This window comes from Lathyrus oleraceus, chromosome 5, assembly GCF_024323335.1.
Source record: "Lathyrus oleraceus cultivar Zhongwan6 chromosome 5, CAAS_Psat_ZW6_1.0, whole genome shotgun sequence".
NCBI classification, from domain to species: domain Eukaryota; kingdom Viridiplantae; phylum Streptophyta; class Magnoliopsida; order Fabales; family Fabaceae; genus Lathyrus; species Lathyrus oleraceus.
The window spans coordinates 622630513-622654664 of record NC_066583.1 but is presented as its reverse complement, the minus strand read 5'-3'; the positions used below and the strand labels follow the sequence as shown (position 1 = coordinate 622654664).

The window sequence follows — 24152 nt, the reverse complement described above, 5'->3', positions numbered from 1 at the left end:
TGAACATCTGAGCCCTCAGATGCCTCAGAGTGATAGATGGTGTCGTCTACCCTAGGCATGGTATGCACGACAGGAGGAGCAGGTACAGGGACCGGGCTAGATGCCGGCATTTGAACAAATGTTGGCGCAGGAATATCTGGCATGAAGCCTGGAGGCATCCCCCAAGGGAACCCGGCGGGCATGGCATTAGGCTGAGGGGCACTGACTGGCACCGTTGAAGTAGCTATCTCTGAAATAACCGTCCGCTGAACCGGAGTTGCTGGAGGCGGGGTAGGCTGATTCTGAGCAGCAAGGAGTTGCTCCATCAAAGCGCCAAGTCTGGCGACCTCTTCTCTTAGACTTTGGTTCTCTTGCTCCAACTGTTCCATGATTCTGGCGGAGTTGACTCTTGTATAATACCGGTGAGTCAGCTTGTCTTCAAAATAAATGAAGAACAGAGGTTAGAACCGGAAGACCAGAAACAAAGGAGTACCTGTTTATGCAAGAATGATGCATGCAATGCTTGTGCAAATGCTTTGTTTTCAAGGAACCCTCAGGGTATTTTTTGCAATATTTTGAATATTTAAACATTTTAATTGCTCATGGAAAATATTTCATTCAAAATATTAAAACAAAGAAGTACATCATTCTTTTAATTCATTACAAAGAGAAAAGGTAAATGACATCCTATGGATCCCTAACAGCTCGGGATGCTGGAAGACGAGAAGTGCACAACTTCTTGATCTCTCTCTCATAGGCAGCCTCCATATCAGCTTTCTCCTTCGCGAGTTGATCATACTTCCTTTTCCAGAATTTGGAAGACCGAGGAAGCAGAGAAGTCCAAGTGTCGTTCGGATCATCGATCACTCGGTGCTCGAGAAATTCAATCATAGCATCCTTCTCCTTGAGCTGCTGCAGCAATTCCTCCCTCTCACGGATCCAGGCACGCGAAAGGTCTTCTTCTCTCAACTCCTCTATACGTTGGGTAGGGAGGGTTGAAGGCCCAGCCATATCCAACGGTGTAGGTCTTGGATGATCATACGGCATCAGGTAGGTAGCAGCCCTCTGTCTGACCCAAGAGGTGTATGGCTCCAAAGCAATGCAGTTCTTCGGACCCAATTCGTTCCTACCTTTCTTGCGGATATTGCGCCAAGCGCGGACAAATCTGGCTTTCAGGCCTTGGGGATCTTTACCCTCCTGAAAGAATACACCTTCTAACAGAATGTTATGGGGTTTATCCTTTAGGGGGAACCCAAGCTGACGTCGTGCGAGTGCAGGGTTGTAGCTGATCCCACCACATGTACCAAGAAGAGGCACATTGGGGAATTCACCACAAGAGTTGATGATCTGGACAGTGTCATACACACGATCATACCAGGTGATATCATCATTGGTGAGAGACATGAGTCTCTGAGACCACCGTAGACATCCCTTGTTCTCCTTGAAAGCAACTGTCTGAGGCAAGTGCGAAATAAACCACTTGTACAGCAGGGGTAGACAGCAGACAATGACTCCTCCATTCTTCATATTCCTTAGGTGCATGGAGACATACGCATCACCCAACAAGGTCGGAACTGGATTAAGGACTGAAAAGATCCTAATAGCGTTCATGTCTACGAACTTGTCGAAGTTGGGGAATAGCACCAATCCATAGATGAGCAGCACAAATAGAGTCTCAAAGGCATCCTCACTCATGGCCTTCCCATAAAAGGTAGCTTGGGCAATGAGGAACTCGGAAGGAAAACCCTGAATTCCGCCTTTGGTAGTCAGATTAGCTCTAATCAGATCTTCACCTATGTGCAACAGGCTGGAAATCTCTCGAGCAGATGGAATATCCTCTAAGCCACTGAACGACACTTGATCCAGAATAGGAATCCCAATAAGGTGAGAATATTCCTCCAAAGTTGGCAATAGCTGGAAGTCTGGAAATAAGAAGCAGTGATACAATGGGTCATAGAACTGAGCCAGAGTACTCATCAATCCTTCGTCAACCTGAGTGGTGAGCAGCGGCAGAAGCTTCCCATAGCGAGCTTTGAAACCCAAGGGATCTAATACATATGATGTCAGATTCCTTAACTCTTTTACATCAGGCTGCTTAAAACTGTACTTCTTTGTATACCTCTTTGGCCTTTCCATGTCTGAAAATTTTGCAAATAACCCTTTAAGTTCCTTGAAAATTTTCTCTTTTGATGACATGAACGCGGATGAATGCGTGAATGCATGAATGCAACAATCACACTCAAGGATCAAACAAAGCACGCCAAACAAAGGTCGTGGGAAAGCTCATTGTATCCCTAATATCAATCATCCATTTTGGTGGATTTAGGTTTTCACCTTATCGACACCCAAGTTCCATTGATATTAACGGTACATGAACCGGTTCAGACATTCTTAATATCAACCAGCCGCTTTGATGGATTTTAGGTTTTTACACCTGATCCGGGATCCATTGATATTAACAATGTTTGAACGACTCAACCACGAATCACGGGTTTGTTGAGAGTCACGAGCATGGAGTCTCGGTTAAGAACCACCCAAAGGGAGTGTACTAGGGTTTAAACCTGCCAGACATGTTCTATCAGAGGTTCTCATAATCATCGTTCCATCTTTCGAATATTATCGGAGGAACGAATACTCGTATTCCAAGAATATTCTCAAGAGAAACTCTTATGAGTGTAGTATCGCGTGACAATCGTATCAGAACTGACATCTGAACGACCTCCGCACTACGGTCCTAAAAATAGGCCAAGATGGGTTTGGTAAACTAAGGTCCTTGGCTTCTGCGGAACATGATTGAAAGAATAATGCCTAACCACAAATAACTTGTGTGACATTATTAGTTCAACATGACCTCCACCAAGTGAATGGGCTCGCAAGTCAATTGGCTAAGGACTACTCCACACCAATCGACAAGACTATGCCATTCTCCTATCCTAGAGTGCACTCGAGTTCGGGTACAGAACTCATCTCACAGATCACCAAAGCAAACAGCAATTGTATATCAAGCAATTCACACATTACAATCAATACAGTCATCCCAAATTGTACAAAAATATGTCAAATAACAATAATAACAATATAGCACAACAAGGGTGAAAAGTAGGCAATACAACCAGAGATTCTGGGTTCGATCCCCAGCAGAGTCGCCACTTTTCTGTAGCGGTGTATTCGTCGCTATATGATCTATCGGTTAAATCATAAGCAAGGGATACAATATTTTCGAGTCGCCACCGCACTTTTATTTATCCAAAGGATTGGCTAAAAAGCGAACAAAAGCCTAAGAAGTTTTACACGTAGAAAACTAATAAAAGGATCAGAGAGTCTGGGTAAGGGGTAAATTACGCAATGGGAAGGTGTTAGGCACCCACTACGTCCTAGGTACTCCTAGGGAGCCCTTTTCACACTTGTTGTAAATGATTGTTATTTGTTATGACATAAATATTGTGCAAACATGATTGGGATGATGAGAAAAGAATATACAATTTTTATTGGGTTATTGGGTTCGAACGGATGAACCCGTTGCCTACGTACTTTCCATCAAAGGTAAGGATCAGAACGCCGTAGTTCGGCTAAAAGATTTCCAAAAAGTTTGTGGATTCAATTTTAAACACAAGCCCTAAGGTCTTACGTTATCCACGGGAGAAAACTCAACCTTATACAAACAACAAGTCCACCATGTGAGAACAGCTTCAACTTGCTAGTGAGGGGTTAACCCTATAATAAGCAAGGAAGACTTACAATTCAATCAACTAAGGACAAATAGGTGAGATTGACATCAACCAACTAAGATAAATCAAACCTATAGCTCATGTATGAAAACTTAGCAAGAATGGACAAAGCCACAAAACAATTGAATGGGTGGAATTAATTGATTATGAGTATTCACAAAAGGAGGGTCAAAGTATGATTAAGATTGATTCAAAAGAAATATTATGAAATGGAGTTTGAAAAAAAGTCAAGGACTTGGGGTCCAGGTTTTTAATTTGAAAAAACATGAAGAAGTTTGCACAACACTTATGTCAAGTTTGAAAAGTAAAGTGTGAAAAAAGTCTAGGACATAATGAATGATGCATGGATGAGGATGGAAAGTAAAACTTCTTAGAAGGTTCACTTCTTGAAATCATATGGGAGATGATTCAAGTGTGTCCTTTGGAATAGCAATGGATAATAACAAATAAACAAGCAAGTCAACAAAGGCGGATATCGGATGCCAATCACTGGGCTTATACCAATCTCCTAAAATAAAACCGGATATCAGATGCCACTCAATGGTCTTACACTAATCTCCTTAGAAGAAAACAAAAATGAAATATGGAAATCAACTGCCAATCTGTCTGGACTTAGGTTAACTCCACAAATGCTCATAGGAAAACCAATGCCACATTGCAGGGACTTACAATGGATCCTCACATACAAGAACAAAAGCAACAATATGGTCATAGGAATGCAAATGCCAACTTGCTGGGACTTACAGTTGCAACCTCATATAAACAGAGAAAGCAAAACAAATTATGATCACAGGACAACAGATGCCAACTTACAGGGACTTATAACTGTAACCTCACTTACAAACAGATAGAACAAATTATGATCACAGGACAACAGATGCCAACTTACAGGGACTTATAACTGTATCCTCACAACAGACAAACCAAGCAACAGAAGATATGAGTGACCAATGAGGTCTTACACTCTATCCTTCCATATCATAGGAACAAATGCCAAAGAAATGGACTTACAATTGTCCTCAATGGGTAAACAACAATAATAGCATCACAAAGACAAATGAGATGATCATGCATTAATGGCAATTGATGATGATAAATGCATAACATACAAGCAAACAAGTGCATATGAAGCAATCAATCAATCAATGAATATCAAACAGCACACTCTATATCCAAACAAGGAAGCTCACACAAGAGGGTTAGGCACTGAGGCCAACTGGAATAGGGTAAAAAGTTGCTCTTAACCTTGCCATTGAGAGGCTAAGGTGAAGCAGATGAAAGGATATGAGGGGTGTGCCTCATTGCTTCTATCCCTAATCAGGGAGAGCATCAAAGAAAGTGTGGGAGCTCAGAAAGATGGAGCTCTTTCCACATTATTGACTCTATAGATCTTGGGTATTTATCTCAATGCTTCAACCATGTAATGGGAGCAAGGAGAGGACTCACTGAATAGTAGGGGATAGGCTACTTATCCCTTTGATCTACCAATTGCCTTACTTGAAGGACTTTTCCTGCTTGGGACAATTTTAAACACACACAAGCATTGCCTCTTAAGGAGGACTTCAGACAGTTTGCCCGGTCAAATAACAGACCGGGTCTCCAAACTACATGAAGAAGAAGTAATTATACCTCAAAGCAAATGCTAAATAGCAAAGCAAAGCAAGTTCAAAGAACTTAAGCAACTAAAGTACCTGAAAAAGGTCAAACCAATTAGTAAACAATTCAACAGTTTAAAACAAAAGGAAAGGATAAACAACAGTCAACCACAGAGGGACCAATGTGCAAAGCACAAGACTCAACTATATGAGTCACACCTACAAAACAAGGGTTAGCACATGATATATATAATCCAACTCAATCAAATTTGAATGATCTTTGAGGCATTGGTGCTTAACCTGAAACATTAACTCAATTGTAAGCTCAAAAGACCACTAGGACTAGCCTAGGGTCAAAGATGAAAGAAAAGGTCAAAACAACAAAGGAAAGTCAACCCAATTCATGTTCAAACATTTAAGAAGCTATCTCAATTGGATTCACAATCAAATCATGCATCATCGTCATTTCATACACAAAACAATGCAAAGCATGGCAAAGGAAGCATACAAAAGGTCAACAGTAAGACCTCATTCAAAAGTCAACCCAAACAATCTCAAAAATTATCAAATAAATCACATTCAATCCTAACATCTAGCATGGCAAGCACGTCAAATTTCATTGCATTTGGATGAGAGGAAGGCAGTCAATGAAAATCAAGAGGTCAAACCAAATTTAAGCATGCACAATGAAGGTCAACAAACATGGGTCAACTTCAAAAAATCATATCAAATTGAAAACAGATGAGAAATGAATGAGATTAACACCAATGCAAAGCTCAAGATGTCTAGTTATCACATATGAAATTTCATGATCATACAATATGGTATGAGAATTTCCCAAAGGATATGGCAATGTGTAGCACAAAAAAGTCAACATTTGACTAGGCAGAAAAGAAAATTCACAAACAAATTGGAAGCAGCATGGTTAAATCCAAGAAAAATCACACACAAACTAGACATGTAAGAGATCATTCATGCAAAATTTCAAGTTATTTGGAAGCCAGGAAGTATGTCAATAAAAATCATGAAATAGCATAACATTGGTGTGACACAAATTGTCACACCCTACTTCAGAAAATCATATCTCACACACCACAAATGAGAAATGCATAAACTCTACATCAAAATGAAGATGAATGAGTCTAGTTTTACCACAAAAAATTTTAGAACCAAAGGATGCATCATCATTATTTCACAATGGTTTTGGCACAAGGTATCAATTGAGCATACATGTCAAGAAAACTCATACCACTTAAAATTCAGCCAACCAAAAATTAATTAAAAATCACAATAAAATACTAGACATCCTTGTGAACATGGTGGAAAAAATCTCATGATTTTTGGATTTGAAATGGATTAGAAATGATTTTTGCAAGTTGAGGAATAAATTGTAGCAACATGAACAAAATGACATGGAAGAATGGTCAAACATGTAGTCAGCATGGCATTATTGTAAATAAGCAACTCACTGATCAAAACGCTGCGTTTTGGCCAAACCAGCGAAATGTTGTGATTGGCTGTTGCCCAATGAAACAGTGCACGGGCCAATGACATTCAAATTTTCTGGGTTTTAAAACCCTAGGGTTTATGCAGCAACAGCCATGGCAAAATGCATTCATTTTCATGCAACCATCATAAACAACATCAAATAAACAGCATGGCATTGGCAAACAGCATCATGCAACGTTAAGCAACAAAACCAAACAACAGTTCATGCAAATTCTGGAAATACTAGGGTTTCAAAAGCACCAGCATGATCATCATCATCTTCAAACATTCGAAATTTTCAAGATGCCCAGAAATCCATGGCAAGCATATCAATAGCATCATCAGACATCCAGCAACAAGAATATAGCATCAAATTTCAATAAATCATTGCAAGCATGGCAAATCGATGGAAAACACATTTGTACACAAAAATGAAAACTCAGATTTAACACAGCATAGTCAACCATTTAGCATGATTCAAGTTGCAATGACATGAGAATACAAAGAACTACAAGAAATATGTCATGATTTGGAGAAAGAGGAGATTCGAAAACTTACTTGGTTTTGAAGAAAAAATGAATCAGTGGTTGTTTGATGCTGTTGTGCTGAAACAGATGGCCCTTATGCTTGGCAATGTTGAATGCTTGAAGAAAACCAGCTCAGTGATGCTTAGAACCTTGCAAATCTAGATCCACCATTGGAGATCCATGATGAAAACAGGGCAATGAAGAGGCTGCACAGGTGGGGTTTGATGGTTCAAGAGGGTTCCAAATGTTGTCCAAGTGAAGCAAGAGCCAAGGGTTGCTCGAGGGTTTTGAGGGTTTGCTCAGAAAAATTTCCAATGCCAAAATACAAGAATGAGAGAGTGAGGAAATCTGGTCGAGGGAGGCTGTCATTCTAGGTTTAGAAATGCAGAAAATGACTTTATATTGGTCTGTTTAAGGTCCCTTAATCATGTGGTAAACTTGCTTAGCTTAAATGGAGTAACTTTGCAAATTGCTAAATTTGGAGTAAGTGGATATGGAGGGTGCATGGCTGCACGATTATGGGCCTCAAACAGGTTGCCAGTAACATTTGTGTATGCTGTTTTTGGTCTGCTCTTGAATTGCTAACATTGCCTTGTTTGAAATGAAGTCATTTGCAAAATTTGCCAACTTTGCACCTTTGGTCAAAATAGTAGTATGATGATAGCATGAGCATGATTTGGACTTGGGACATGTTGCAAATAACATACCAAACATTTCCCAATTGGCCAAATGGTATGAAAAGCCTTAATTCAAAAAGTCAATGGTTGGTCAAACTTGATTTTTAAATGAAAAAGGTCAAAAAATGCCATTTTGATTGGCAAGGTTTTGGTTCATGAAATTTATATTTTTGGAAAGAGGAGGAAAAATGTGGTTTGTAGGAAAAAACCCCACCAAATTTGGCCTTATGGTTCATGAGTTATGGCTCTTTGAAGTTCACAAATTTTTGAAATTGAATTGATCATATCTTGACAACCATTCATGGGAATTGAGACTTCTTGGACTTTTTGAAAATGGGAGAACAAGAGCTTCAACTTTCATGTTGGGCAAAAATTCATTTGAAGCTTGTATCATGATGCAAGTTGAGGATCAAGAAGTTACTATTTTTGGCAGTTGAAATTACAGGTCCACTTTCTATTTTGGGAAATTTTCTGATTGACTTGATTTTCTTCCATGATGAGATTTGACATGATATATGAGGCTTATATAAGCATGAATGAGCTCCTTCAAATCAATTCCATCCATCAAATCCCTGATTAAATCCACAGTTGACCAAGTTTGACTTTCTGTTGACTTTTCTAGGGTTTTGCATGATTGAACCACTTCTGATGAATTCCAAACCCTAAATCCTTGAGACCTTGACTTCAAATGATGTCCCAAGATGTATGAACTCTTGATTATTGATCATGGTGCCCAAATTCTGCAAGAATGGCCACCATCCACTGCAATGACTGACTGTTGACTGTCTTTGACCTAATTGCTGATGATTGCTTCAACTGCAAGCAACAAGGTTAGACTGACAATATTTTTGTACTTTGGAATGATAAACATATGAAAAGCAAAAGATATACAAATGCAAAGTATGCTTGGTGATCAAGAAATCAACCCACAAGGCAACCTACCCACTAGGAGGGAAACTAGGGCATGCAGTGATCCTTGAGGCCATGATATGATATGATATGGGCCATGAGGGATCTTAGGGCCAAAATTGGGGTCTTACAGATGCCCCTATTTAAGGTCATTCTAGCCGGAGAAGTGAAGTTTAGAAATCTTCATCTCGACGCGGTAGAATGGGCTTAAATAACAGTAATGAGACAAATTTTGGTCCCTAAGAGACCTCATGATGCAAATGTATGTATGCAAAAGACACAAACTCTGTGGGGAATATGATTCACACAGAGGAAAAATGCAAATGTATGTATGCAAATGTATGTATGCAAAAGACACAAACTCCTGTGATCACTTCTGAAGATGCTACTACAAGTTTGAAGCCTGAAGCTGAATGGATTGATGCAGAAGATAACGAAGCTCCGAGAAACTCCAAGGCTTTCAATTTTATTTTTAACGGTGTTGACAAGAACATGTTTAGATTAATCAAAATATGTACTAAATTTAGATATACTTGAGAGATTCTCAAGATTGCTCATGAAGGCACATCCAAGGTTAGGATGTTAAGGCTGCAACTGTTGGTGTAAGCCCTAGAGGCCAATACTTTTGGTACTTGTATCGAATTATTTATTAATAATAAAAGGCTTTTTCTTTATTATGTTTGTTTAATAAAGTCCTTAGAATAGCTAGTCCGTTTAATGTATCAAGTATGACTTAATCATGAGATCACATTAAACATAAGGACACTATTCTTAAAGTATCCGTAGTCGAGCTTTATTGTAAAGTGGGATAACATTAAAGCATGAAGACTATTATGTTTATAAACTGATGATCACATCTCATGGATCATGGATAAGGAGTTATCAAGTCTTAAACATAGGTATGAATATTAAGAGTAATATTTATACTGGATTGACCGCTATGAGAATACTATATAGAATGTTATGCAAAGTGTCATAAGTTATTCTCATGGTGATAATGGTGTATACCACCCTTCGACCTGAAACCACTATGGACCCTAGATGTAGAGTCGAGTGCCTTATTGCTGATCAAACGTTGTCCGTAACTGGATGACCATAAAGACAGTTGATGGGTACTCCACAAAGCATGCTAAACGACATGAGTGACCTAGATTGAATTTGCCCATCCTGCGTAACAGGATAAATGTTTATGGGCCCAATATTGAACTGGACAAGGATGACACGTTCTATGCCTTGTGTTCAATATAGACATAAGGGCAAAAGGGTAATTATACATGTAACACCCTTCTAAAAAACCCCAAATATTTAATTAAAATAACAACATATATCAATCAGAGTAGATATGCAATTAAGGGTGTCACACAATTACTTCACACCATTCACCATGATAACTGTCATGCTCTTTTATTAATTCAAAACATAAGCATTTGCACAATACGCAGCGGATAGAGATTAAATCAATCATGCAAAACATGTAGTATATTACATGTAAACTGGTTCACAACCAACAATAAACATTTAAAACATCCCATCCCGATGTTACATCTACCAGAGCATGACCCACTAAGGAACTACACTAGACTCCAAGCACTAGCTCCTACTCAATCACTGCTCGTTACCTGAAAAATAGTTGTAAGGGTGAGTTCCTCAATCGATATAATAAGCATTATAAAATATCATGCAATGTTAAGTAATTTAACACATTTCATCACCCTAATCATAACACACATTCAGTAACGGCACATCAACTCAAACATCATACTCAACACCAACATAAAGCACACGTATAATCTCAATTCATACTCAACACCAACACAAAACACACGTATAATATTGGAATACATCCATTCATATTATACGTCATACATACATTATGCAATGAGACTCCATGCATGCGGTACCGACTATTCGTGAACATATAGTTCAACTTCACCGACCAAATCCAGGTACGGCTACCAAGCTCACTAGTCCCACTCATTTGAGACCTAGTGACTCACATCACTAATTCCTCACCATGGGAATTAGCTACCACCCCAAGGGCCATGCTATGCACGCTAATCACCTAGCATGCAAACATCAACAACAGTCCAAAATGACTAACATCACTAATTCCTCACCATGGGAATTAGCTACCACCATAAAGGCCACATTATGCTATGCCAAATCACCTAGCATGCAACATCAACAACAATCCACAATGGACATATGCTCACACTCTAAGCCATAAAACAGTCCATCCACAATTACATACATAATATATACATTCACGACATTATGCATATTTTCACACATCATCAGCATATTTATCACATAATCATATCATGTCATGCCAAATAATTCAATCACAGTATTAGCACACTCTACTAATACCTATCCTACTCAAAACAACGGGAAATAATCCCTACTATATCACACACCGATATAGGCCAATCACCAATTATGTTCACAATATTAAAATATCAATTTTTCCAATTTCCAACAGTGTTAACCGGTTAACGCCCTGGGTTAACCGGTTAACGCAACACAGAACACACTTTCTGGAAAAACTCAACAGTGTTAACCGGTTAACGCCCTGGGTTAACCGGTTAACGCAAACAGAACAACAATTTTCACAAATCACAACAGTGTTAACCGGTTAACGCCCTGGGTTAACCGGTTAACGCAAGCAAAACAGCAATACTTCACAATTCCTAACAGTGTTAACCGGTTAACACCCTGGGTTAACCGGTTAACGCAAGACAGAAAGCTGTTCCTGCGCTAACACGAAGCAGAATGCAGAATTCTCCGCATTTTCCGCCGTTGGAGGACTTCCGGACCTCCGATTCTAATTCCGTAAAAAGCTACACTTTCGGAAAATCAAGACTCATCCAATTAAAGATTCAATTACAGCTTTAACATAACTTATTCCTCTCAATTTTTCAGCATTCAACATCCCAATTAGGGTCAATTCAACGGCTTATTACTACCCATCACATGTTAACCCATAATACCCATTAAACGACGATAAACCCCCCTTACCTGAGTTAATCCGGAGAATCTTTAAGCTTCAAGCTTTTCTCTTCTCCAACCTTCTTCCTCTTGCTCTGTCTCTTTGCCCTTTTCCTCTTTTCAGCCGCTTCTCTGCTTTTCACGTGAAACCCTTTCTTTTCCAAATGGGACTCTTTTTCTTATTTCCAACATATATATATTTTCCAATAATTATTATTCCAATAATAATAATAATAATAATCCAATAATTCCAATTATTTAATTAAATTAATAAATATAATATTAACTTAAATTAAATAATTATCTTATTTTTATCGGGGTGTTACAATACACATAAGTATTATCACATAAGGATTTGTCAGATCACATGACATTTTCGTGTCTTGGGTAGCAGTGATGTGTTGCTAGATACCGCTTACTGTTTATTATGTTAAATGAGTGATTTAATATAATTGCCAATGCCGCGAAAACCTACAGGGTCACACACAAAGGACGGATTGATGAGAGATAGAGTAACTAAGGAACACCATAAGGTACGGTGCACTTAAGTGAATTGTAGAACATCGTAAGGTACGGTGTACTTAAGTAGAATACGAAATATGGTAAGATACCACGTGCTTAAGTGATATTGGCATATTATAAGATATGGGCCACATACACTTGAGTGGGCTTTTTAGCTTGCATCCCACACAAGTGGTTCTATAAATAGAACCCTTGTGTAGAAGCATTTGTGCAGTTGCAATTTCGTTTCTCTCTCTCTCTCTCTCTCTCTCTCTCTCACTCAAAGCCTTCACTCGTAGCAGCTAGCACTGAGATTGAAGGAATCCGTTCGTGTGGACTGAGTAGAGGCGTTGTCATTGTTCAACGTTCGTGATCGCTCCGTAGATCTGCATCAAAGGTTACAATCGCCACAAGAAGGTAACGATTCTATCACTGATCATGCCCATTCGTAAGGATCATTAAAGGAGAAATTTTAAATTCCGCTGCGTTTTAGATCACCCTTCTCCTTCAGCAACACCTCACTACAATGTTTGAAAATATGAGAATGAATGAAGACGAATATATCTCTGATTTCAACATCAGAGTTAGGGACATTGCCAACAATTCTTTTGACTTGGGAGAGAAGATGTCAAAAGAGAAACCAGTAAAAAAATACTTAGATCCTTGCCTCAGAAATTTAACATGAAGGTTACATCAATAAAAGAAGCTCAAGACTTAAGTACCTTGAAGTTAGATAAACTAATTGGTTCTATGCAAACATTTGAAGGTTCTCTAAATGGAAGATCTGAAAAGAAAAACAAAGGTGTTGCATTTGTATCTAACTTAAACAGAATAAAGATAAAAGTAATAAGGATATTGAAGAAGACTTGTGAGAGGCTATAACTTATGTTGGAAAAAAGTTCAACAATTCCTTAAGAAGGCTGGATAAATATTGGAGGACAAATATGCAATACATAAAGTCTGACATTGGTTCTCAGAGAAAGAGCTTAGAAGAAGACAATGGCAAGAGAGTTAGATATTTTGAATGTGAAGGCTTTGGTCACATCAAAACTGAATGCCCTACTTTTCTAAAGAAACAGAAAAAAGGATTGAACATCACTTGGTCTGAGTATGATGATGAAAGTGAATGAGAAACTGCCAACAAAGTAATGGCATTCACTGGAAAGTATGAGTCTGATTCTAGTGATGAAGAAATGGTTGAAGAATATCTAGGTGGAACCTTTAAAATTCTGCATACCAAGTGAAAACAAGCATGCATAACAGTGGAGAAGCAAAAGAAGACCATAAGTGTGCTACGTGAGGAAAAAGAAAAGCTTGTCTCAACCATCACAAGTCTAGAAGATGTGATCTCATTGTTGAATGATAAACTTGAAAGTATACCAGAACATGTAGAAATGATGAACAACAAGTCTGAAGAGTTGGATGATGTTTTGGAAGAAAATTGAGTTTCTGATGTTGAACCACATGCCTAAACCTCATTCTAGACATATGTACCCCCAATATAAAGGGTTCAAGAACTCTGCAAAAATATGTCACCATTGAGGTAAATATGGTCACATAAGACCCTTTTGCTATAGTCTGGTTGGTTATTCTAAGTTTTATAGTCAACTCGGCCATAAAAGGAAAAAAAAGGAAGGAATATCAAGTAAAGAAGGTTTGGAAGCTCAAAGAAACTATCACCTGTATGATGGCTCATGTCTTTGATGGATTATCCTCAACAGGAGACTGGTTATTTGATAGTGGTTGTATCATGCACATGACTGGGAAAAAGGTTTATCTCGAAAAGTCGAGACCTCATCTTGAGAGCTTTGTAACTTTTGATGATGGAACTAGGAGAAGAATCAAGGGAATATGAAATTGATTAATCAGGATTCTCCTTATCTTGAAGATGTTCTGTTGGTTGAAGGATTGAATACTAACCTGATAAGCATAAGACAATCGTGTGATTAATGTCTAGCTATGAATTTCAACAAGGTAGAATGTATTGTCACCGACAAGGACCATGAAATGGCGATGAAGGATTCTAAGTCCAAAGATAACTGTTATTTATGGATCATTCTACGCACAACATGTGAGGATTTGCCAAAACTGAACTCTAAAAAAGATCAAGGTTGTGAAGGAAAGTCCTTGATATCCCACTAGATGATCCAACATCTTACTATCTCTAGTGTTTTAGAGCCAGTGCAAATGGAAAATGTATGTGAAATAGATGAAACACCAGTATGAAGAATGATCAAGAACAATGCGTTTATGATTTTGTATGGGGTAGTATATCAGACAAGATGTTGGAACATCTTGTTCAACAACTGATGTCTGAAGGTGAGACAAGTATCAATCATTTTAATGGAAATCAAGCAAAGCTACTCCGAGTTTCGAAAATTAATAAGGATAAAAAGCCATGGGTGGATATCAATAGCTAAAGATTTGAAGTCAAGAGGTTATTAACTAATGAGAGGCACACAAAGTTTATCTCTCCTAAAGTTAGTTCAACACATATAATAAGAAAAATCTATTTAAATTCAAACACTTATTATATGCTCCTAGATCTCACACGCAAACTACTCCTCACTCTATTCAAACTTGTCCATCCATATTCCATGTTCTTGAGCTAATCTGAAGATGAGTCAACAATCAAATTCTGCAAATGAATTTGGCTCTAAGATAATCTAAAATGTTCATGGGGACAAGATATCAGGGATTGAAACTAGGGAGAATCCTTCTGCAAAGAAATATAGGGTTTCCGTATCTAGCATCAAACATTATGATCAACGTGTTTTATTCAATGTTATTCCCATCTGAATGATTGTTGCTGCTGAAACCTCTGAAGAAAAGAAGAAGAGTGATGTGTACGAAAGAAAGAAGAAATTGTAATTAAGTTCATTTGTTCAAGAAACACATAAATTTACTCTTTGTGAATTTTTTTTAGCTTCCATGTACAACAAAGATGAATCCCAATATATGGAAAATGTTAGTACTTCTGTTGAAACTCAAGGGGCACTTTTGGTCATACCTGGTGTTGAACCAAATGTTGAAGCATCTGCTCCAACTTCTGATAAAGTAGAGGCTAAAACCTCTGAACCTGTAGTAAACATGCATGTGTCATCTACACAAATGGATGAAAGATATGGTGAGTTCAAAGATGAAAATTCCCAACCTGAGGCCCAAGATAAAAAGATTGTTGAATCTGAGGATGATGACAATCTTCTTGTCAACCTATTTAACAAAATTGTTGAAGAAAATGTTGCTCCTGATCCAACTCATACCTTGTTGAAGAGCCTAAATAAGTCTCTTGCTAACAAAGCTAAAGGAAATGAACAAAATGTTGGTACTCTAAAGCCTACTATGAAGTAGAAAGATCCTAGGATAATTATTTTGAAAAAGAAGGAAGACGGTCCTTCTAAAACTGCTTTGGTAAAGAAGGATACTCATCAGAAGGCTCTTGCGACTAAGAGAAGAAGATTTGAAAGGACTGAGTAGAAAGTAACTGAAAAGGCGACTCAAAAGAGTAAAATTGTGTCATCTTGTTACTCGGGGACATATGCTGAAGATGATGTCCTGGACATCATAACCACCTTTAGAAAAAATATTGATGGAAAGAAAGTTCCTTTAAATGTTCCTAATGCTCCTTTGGATAATGTCTCATTCCATTCTATAGCAAACGTTCAGAAGTGAAAGTTTGTGTGTCAAAGAATAATTGATGTGAGAGAGAGAGAGAGAGAGAGAGAGAGAGAGAGAGAGAGAGAGAGAGAGAAAGCTTGGTGTTGAAGCTTTAAAATGTAAGGAGATAGTGGAATTTCTAAAGGCAACTGGGTTGATGAAGACTGTCACTAAGCTTTGGCCCTGCTATACAAAATTGGTCCAAGAATATATTATGAACCTCTCTGCTGAAGTGGAAAATGAGGAGAGTTAAGAGTATATGAGAGTGTTTGTTAGAGGTAAATGTATTAAGTTATCTCAAAAGGTTATCAATTCATATTTGGGTGTCATACCCTAATTTTGTCTCATGTTTTTTTATCTACTTTAAGTCAAGTATTACCTCATTTGAAATTTTCAAAAAAAAAAATTCTAAGTACATTAGGTACATCATATGCCATGCATAATTCAAAATTCATTCATTTTAAGTTACTTATATGAAAGTCAACCAAAACTCAACCTTTGATCATTTGCATAATTATACGGTTGTATCATTCCAAATAAATTACTATAATTTATAATATGCATTTTTCAATATTCAAAGTCAAAAAGTTAGCAAAAATAATGTTAAAGTTGTCTAAAATATTCAAGCAATTTTGCATCATTTTCATTTTTTGCATCATATGCATAAAAAATAAAAAAAAATAGTAAATTTCATGGGAATAAAATTCAAGTCAAATCCTTATTACATCGTCATTTTAATTCATTTCATTTCTCATTTGATCATCCACTAGTCATTTCAAAAGTAAAAAAAGTTAATATTTTGGGGACAAAAGACAAAAATTGATCACACTTGTTTTGCCTCTGTCGCATTACGCGAAAAACCGGCGGGAAAACAAGAACAACAGAGCCGCCACCGTGCATTATTTATCCCAAAAGAGGGAAAGGAAACGCTCAGAGTAAACCTGGAAAAAGCATGGTCTCGCGACCAAAGAGAATGGGATCGGGAGTCGGTTATGCGAAGGGAAGGTATTAGCACCCCTACGCATCCGTCGTACTCGACGGGATCCATGCATAATAGAAAGGAAAATGGTTGCTAAAACACTGGTCAAACACACACACACACTGGCTGAAAGAGACACAAGGAAACAGACAAGACTGACTTGGCAGGATGTCGCATCCTGGGCCTACTTAGTCTATCAGGCATAGACATCAGAGTCGAAGTAGTTCGGACTGGGGAAACGACACATGCTCGCTAGGATGTCGCATCCTATGCATACGTATCTCCTTGGACGAAGGAGAATCAGAGCATTCGTAGCTCGGCTGACACGCACACAAACAAACACTGGCAAAGACAAACGTGGAGCCCGAATGCCAATCACTGGACTTACATCAGCATCCGAACCAAAACACACACGCACTGGAACCCGAATGCCACTCGATGGACTTACGTCGGCTTCCAAGCACACAACAACACAACAAGTTAATAGGGAGTCAGGGACTCGAGCCTATAACTGCCAAACAACACTCACAAAAAGAAAAAGGCGCCCGGAGAGATCAGCTCAATCTCCTGCCTACATACTTCATCTGGTGTGAAGATCAGGGCGATGTAGTTCCCCTACGCAGGGACAAAGGTCTAGCCTAACCAGATAACAGAGGGAGACACAACTCTAGGGAGACTACGACTCGAGCCTAGATGTTGTCATGCAAGATTGTCCCTAAGTTAAGGTTTCTAGCTAACTGGCAAAGGAAAAAGAAGGGTCTCGATTGCAACTAGGGCAAGAGAAAGGGGAGATCTCAATCACAACGAGGGTGAGAGAAAAGAATTAGTGTTAGTTGTTAGTCAAACTCGACAAGACGTCGCATCTCGTGCCTACGTATCTCATCTGGACATGAGAATCAGAGTTGCCGTAGTTCGGCCAAACTAATCTTGTTGGTTTGTGTTTTTTAAGTGGACAACGTCACTGCACAATCTACCTGATGCTCGACCTTTGGAGACTTACTCACCTGTAGTAGAAGGAGTTAACGTATCCTTAAGAGGGGATAATGTGTTTGTGTTTTAGGAAAGCTCAAGCAAGAAAGGAAGTCCTATACGAAGGAACCGTGCTACCTTAGTTGACATGCAAACGAGACTACGCGGAGTCTAACAAACCTAGGGGATACAATCGCACCACATAAGCACATACAGCATAAAATAAACACACCAACAAGGGGCTCAAACATCAAGGCTAGGTTTTAGTCGAGGGGTCATATCAACCTCAACAAACAAACCTCTGGAATTAGGTAGATGTTGCTCTTAACCTTGCCATTGAGGGGCTAAGGTGAAGCAGATGAAAGGAGATGAGGGGTGTGCATCATTGCTCTTATCCCTGGCCAGGGAGAGCATTTAAATATCAGAAGGTGTGGGAGTTCAGAATGGGGGAACTCTCTCCACAAGTGACTCTATAGATCTTGGGTTTTTACCCACTATGCATCAACACAGGTAGTGTGAGCAATGTGAGTGACACACAGACTAGCAGGGGATAGGTTACTTATCCCTTGGGTTCTGCCAATTGCCTCTTCACTTAGGAGGACTTTGCATATGTACAGGGACAAGATTTAAACATACACAAACATTGCCTCTTAAGGAGGACTTCAGACAGTTGCCTGGCCAAGTAACAGGCCAGGTCTTCCAGACTACATGAAGATTAGAAAATATACCTCAATGCAAATTGCTTATATAAGCAAAGCAAAGCAAAAGTTCACAAGGAACTGAGCAACTAAAAGCACCTGAAATGGTCAAGCAGATGTTAGTATGCAATCTTCAAAACAAAGCAAAAGGAAACAGACATTAACAGTTAATTATAGGCAAATGGATGTGCAAGGCACAAGGCTCAAGGCATGTGAGCCAAGCAACCTACAAAACAAAACATGTTAGTCATGGTATTCAAGCAAGTTCAATCAAAAAGAATTGGTCTCATTGGTCATTTGTTGATCAACCTGAAAAAATGAACTCAACTGTGAGTAATAGGACCACTAGGGCAAGCCTAAGGTCAAAAGGGAATGAAAAAGTTCAAACAGCAAGTGGCAAGCATCCAAAATCATGTTCAAACAATCAAGAAACAATCCCAATTGGATTCATATTCATATCAATCATCATCATCATTTCATGAATAGTTTAGGTCAAAGCATTGCAAACAGAAACTCATAGGAGTCAACAGAAAGACTTGCATCAAAAGCAAACTCAAACATTTCCAAAAATCACCAAATAAATCATGATCAATCACAACACATAGCATGGTAAGCATGTCAAATTTCATCTCATTTGGACAAGTGGAAGGCAGTCAATGAAAATCAGAAAGTCAAAGCAATTTTGAACATGCTCAAAGAAGTCAACCAAACATGCATCAACTTAGAAAAATCATAAATCAGGAATGGCATAAGATAAATGAATGGGACTAAAACCATGTCAAAGATTAGGATGTCTAGTTATCTCATGTAAAATTTCATGTCCATCTAATAAAATATGAGCATTTCACAAAACAAATGGGCACATGCATCACATAAGGTTAACATTTTGGTCAAACAGGGGAGAAAATCTCAAACAAATGGAAAATGCCATAAACAAATCCACAAAAAATCATATGCAAACTAGACATGTTCAAGCTCAATCATACAAAAAATCAATCCATTTGGAGGTCAATAGGCATGGCTATAAAAATCCACAAGTTGCACATCAATGGTGTGACACAAATTGTCACACCCTACTTCAAAAATTCATAGCTCACAATCCAGATAAGATAAATTCATGATCTTCATACCAAAATCACCATAGGGATGTCTAGTTTGTGCACAAAAATTTTCAAGGTCAAAGGTTAAAGTATGACTATTTCACAAATGATTTGGTGGAATGTGCAAAATGTGGATACATGTCACAAACCCTAATGCCAAATAAAAACCAACCATCCAAAAATTCTGGAAAAAATGTGATAAAAAAAATAGAGATCAAGCAGAGTATGATGCAAAAAATTTCATGAAATTTGGAATTAAAATGGATGAGTTATGAATTTTGAAAGTTGTTGCATCAAATTGAAATAAAAATTGAAGAAAATAAACTAATTTAATGTGTCACATGCCACGAATGGCATTTTTGTAAATATCCGAGCCACTTATTAAAACACGGTCGTTTTGGGCCATGAAATGGAATGTTGTGATTGGTTGTTGGCGCTACAGGACCATGCACGCATGAATATCACGTTTCTGGGCAATGCATGAACATGTTCTAGGGTTTTATGAATGCACAATGTATCTTCATCATCTCAAATTCGACTCAACCATAAATTTTTCCAGAAATCACAATTGGATATACAAAAATGATCAGCAAGGCACAACTAACATGAATCCATCATCATTTTTCACTAAAACACAACACAACTCATGAATCGAGCAAGAATACATTTCATCTTCAAACTTAAAAACAACATATCTTCAGAAATAATCAACCATTTTTAAAAGCAAGACCATCATGAAGCTCAGCATGGAGAGACCTTTCTAAAGCATGTATTGATTTGATGAAATAAGGAGATCGAAAATTTACCAATTCTGAAGTGCAGTGATGATGCAGTTGTTATTTTGTGGTTTTGGCTTGAAACAGGTACACTAACAGCTCCCCAAAGTTGAATGATGAAGTTGGCTTGGCTCGAGATAGCTTGAAATGGCTTCAATCACACTTTGCCATTGATGATGCTTTGGAAAAAACGGTCGTGAGAAACAACCTTACAGTTGATGAATGAAGGTTGAATTGGGCTCCAAATGGTGGCTGGATGTTGTATTAAGCAAGGCAATGTTCAGTTCTTGAAGTTCTTTGACAGATTTTTCAAAATGGGAGCAAAATGAAAATTTGGAGAGAGTGATATTTTCTGTGTTATGGAGGCAGCTAGGGTTGCACAATGGTCAGAAAAATGGTATTTGTATGCTGTTTCAAGTTACCTTAATGAAGTGCTAAGCATAATTAGTTTAATGAACCAAATTGCTAAATGACCATTCTTGTCCATATGGTGAGGTGTGATGGTAGGAGCACGAATTTTGGGCCTTCCAAGCATGACCAAAACATGATTTCAGAACTATTTTGAATAGCCAAAATGATTGGAAATGCATAAATCAAAAGTTCATTTTTATACCTCACTTAAAATAATTCAAGTAAGTGAAAAAATGCCATTTTGATCCATAGAGTTTTGGTGCATGAGGGTTACATTTTTGGAAAGAGGAGGTCAAATGTGACTTGTTGGAAAAAACCTCACCAAATTTGGCCAAATGGTTTGAAAGATGTGGCCTTTTGAAGTTCAAGAATTTTTGAAAATGAATTGATCATATCTTGCCAACCATACATGGGAATTGAGAGTTCTTGGACTTTTTGGAAATGGGAGAACAAGATCTTCAACTTTCATGTTGGGCAAAAATTCATTTGAAGCTTGTATCATGATGTAAGTTTGGGATCAAGAAGTTTCCATTTTTGGCAGTTAAAATTACAGGTCCAGTTTCTATTTTTGGAAATTTCTGATTTGGCTTCGAATTCTTCAATGATGATGTTTGCCATGATATATGAGACCTATTTGGACATGAATGAGCTCTCTCAAACCAAATCCATCCATCAAAACCATAAAATCAAACCCAGTTGACCAAGTTTGACTTTTTGGGGTTTTTGACTGACTGTGCATTGAATGATGACCTCTGAGCATCCAATCTTTGACCTAAACACTTCAAGTGGATCTCAAAGTCATGTGAACATGTTGGACCAACCCTAGGGCCTTGGCTCAATGAGAATTGTGCTTGCTTGCTTGATTGACTGATCTCCTGATCAGTTTGACCTAATTCTCCTGATGATCTTGCACTTGGGCAAAAGGGACAATGCAATGCTATGCAGTGGACCATGTTATGCTATGACCTAATATGAGAATGTATGTACAAGGATAGGTGCAAATTTGAGGTGCTACAGCCTCATTACACTTTTCATTCACACCATATTTGATCACATCTAATTACACGATACATATACGAATTTGAGATTAGAATTGAGATATTTTCATGCCAAATTCAAATTCAAATCAAATTACACCAAATGAAGTTCAAATTCACTCACACTTTGTGCATTTTCTCACAATCCCCATCCTATCCTTTAACCTAATTCTAAAGCCTATAAATAAACACCATTTTATTTACAAGCTACACAATCAATCACTACTAAATAAATCCAAAACTCTGCATTAAATTCATCATCAAAGTTCTAGTTTCTTCATTTTGAAGAAAATTGGAGTTTGAGCAAAAATCCTCCTAACTTGATCCAACTGCCATCCATTTTCTTTGAATCATTGTACAACATCATCACCATCATAATCCCTATCAAAAACCGCAGAAAAACTTAGACTCATTCAAGTTCATTTTAACTCAATTTCTAAAGAGTTGTCAAAATTGTGATATAATGCTAAATTGAGGAAAAGGAAGTTGCAAGGAGTCTGAATCTGTAAAGAAAAATGGAAAACTCACCTCGCCGGAGCCTTGCTAGAATTTAGGTTTTTTCGTTGGAAAGGAAAAGAAAGAAAAATCAAATAATGCCAATTGAAAATATATGATGCAAATGAATGCAAAATTATCAAATGAATGAAATTGTGCAGTTAATAATAGTCGCTACGCGAAAATACAGAGTCACCATCAGTTTTTATTTATTCCAAATGAAAGGGAAAATATCGAGAAAACTCCAAAGAATGGTCATCACAACCAGAGACAAGTTTTGAAGTCGGTTATGCAAGGGGAAGGTATTAACACCCCTTACATCCATGGTACTCTATGGGAACCATCTAGGATGTTTACACTTGAATGGGTGTTGTTTATCGAATGTTTGCTTGCCAAAGGTTTTGTGGAATGGAGGTAGATTTTAAATTAGTGTGCTCGCCAAGAATTTGGGTCCTCATGCCTACGTATGCTCACTTGTTGAAGTGAGAAATCAGAGCCCCGTAGTTCGTGGGTACAAAATGTTGTTTGTTTTGTTGATTTTATTACCTTGAAGAAGGGTTTTTGATTGTGTTGCCCTAAGGCTCAAACAAAAGGTTTGAATGAGTTAATGTTGTTTTTAGGTTTTGAGAAATGTGTTATTGATTTCGGATTGCACTAAAGACTATGGATAAAGGCGAGTATCTCGAACTACCAAGCCAAATGTCTTTTGTTCAAGATACTCAGAACGAGTGTAGGAAAGCTCCATTCTCATCCCTTCTTTACCACTTAAGGCTCGTGACATACAATCTTAATCGTATATTATTGTGTTTTTAAGCTTGATTTGAAGAAAGACCGTTTGACGGTGGATCAAGGGTTTGTTTATTGATTATGAAAGAGTGTGTGTTCCTAATGCCTAAGGGATAACTATCAAGCAATAACAAAGATAAGGAAAGCAAGTAAAAGCATACTGTCATACCCCAAAATTTGCCCATTAATATTTCAAGACATTTTTCAGGGCACTCCGACTCATTTTTATGACACTGATCTTAAAGGAACAAAGGCCCAGCTCACGAGTGGCCCAATCCAGAAAATGGCCCAAACTGGCCTGCTCGCTAGGCGAGCAAATCCTTCGCCTAGCGAACGTTCGCTGCACGCTCGCATAGCGAACGTTCGCTACACACTCGCCTAGCGAAGCTGGCAGATAACAGAAAATTCTGGGCTTCACTCTGAGCCCATTAGGTCATGAAAAAAGGCATTATAAATACCACAACTCCAGTCAGAAAAAGGGAGGACGAAAAAGGACGAAAGGAGGACCCTAGCAAGCAAACCCTAGCGCTCACAGACGGAAAACCCTGGAGGCTAACCCTGAGAATTCTGAGTAACCCTAAAGGAAACCCTGAAGGAAAAGCCGGCGGCAGCAAGGTCACTTCCGCTCAATTCGATCCGATCGGCCAATTCAAGGTTACAATTCGATTACAAACAGGTTGGCATTGCTATTACTACCTTATGTTCTTAATTTGCACATGGTATCATGATTGAATTTATGAAACTATCTTAAGTTTTACATATAAATTTAAGTATGCATGAACATCTGAATGTCTAACCACATAATCTCTGTAATGAATGCTATAAGGTGTGAAGCTTGCTGCCATTATATCG

At 38.2% G+C, this 24152-nt stretch overlaps 1 long non-coding RNA gene across 1 annotated transcript; it reads right to left on the bottom strand.

Moving 5' to 3' along the window:
* Positions 1-22075: 22075 nt before the first annotated feature.
* Positions 22076-22675, bottom strand: LOC127087211 (uncharacterized). Its single transcript, XR_007789797.1, has 2 exons — positions 22548-22675; positions 22076-22400 (listed from the first exon to the last, which is right to left on the bottom strand). It is a non-coding gene; the product is annotated as an uncharacterized LOC127087211 (long non-coding RNA).
* Positions 22676-24152: the final 1477 nt, after the last annotated feature.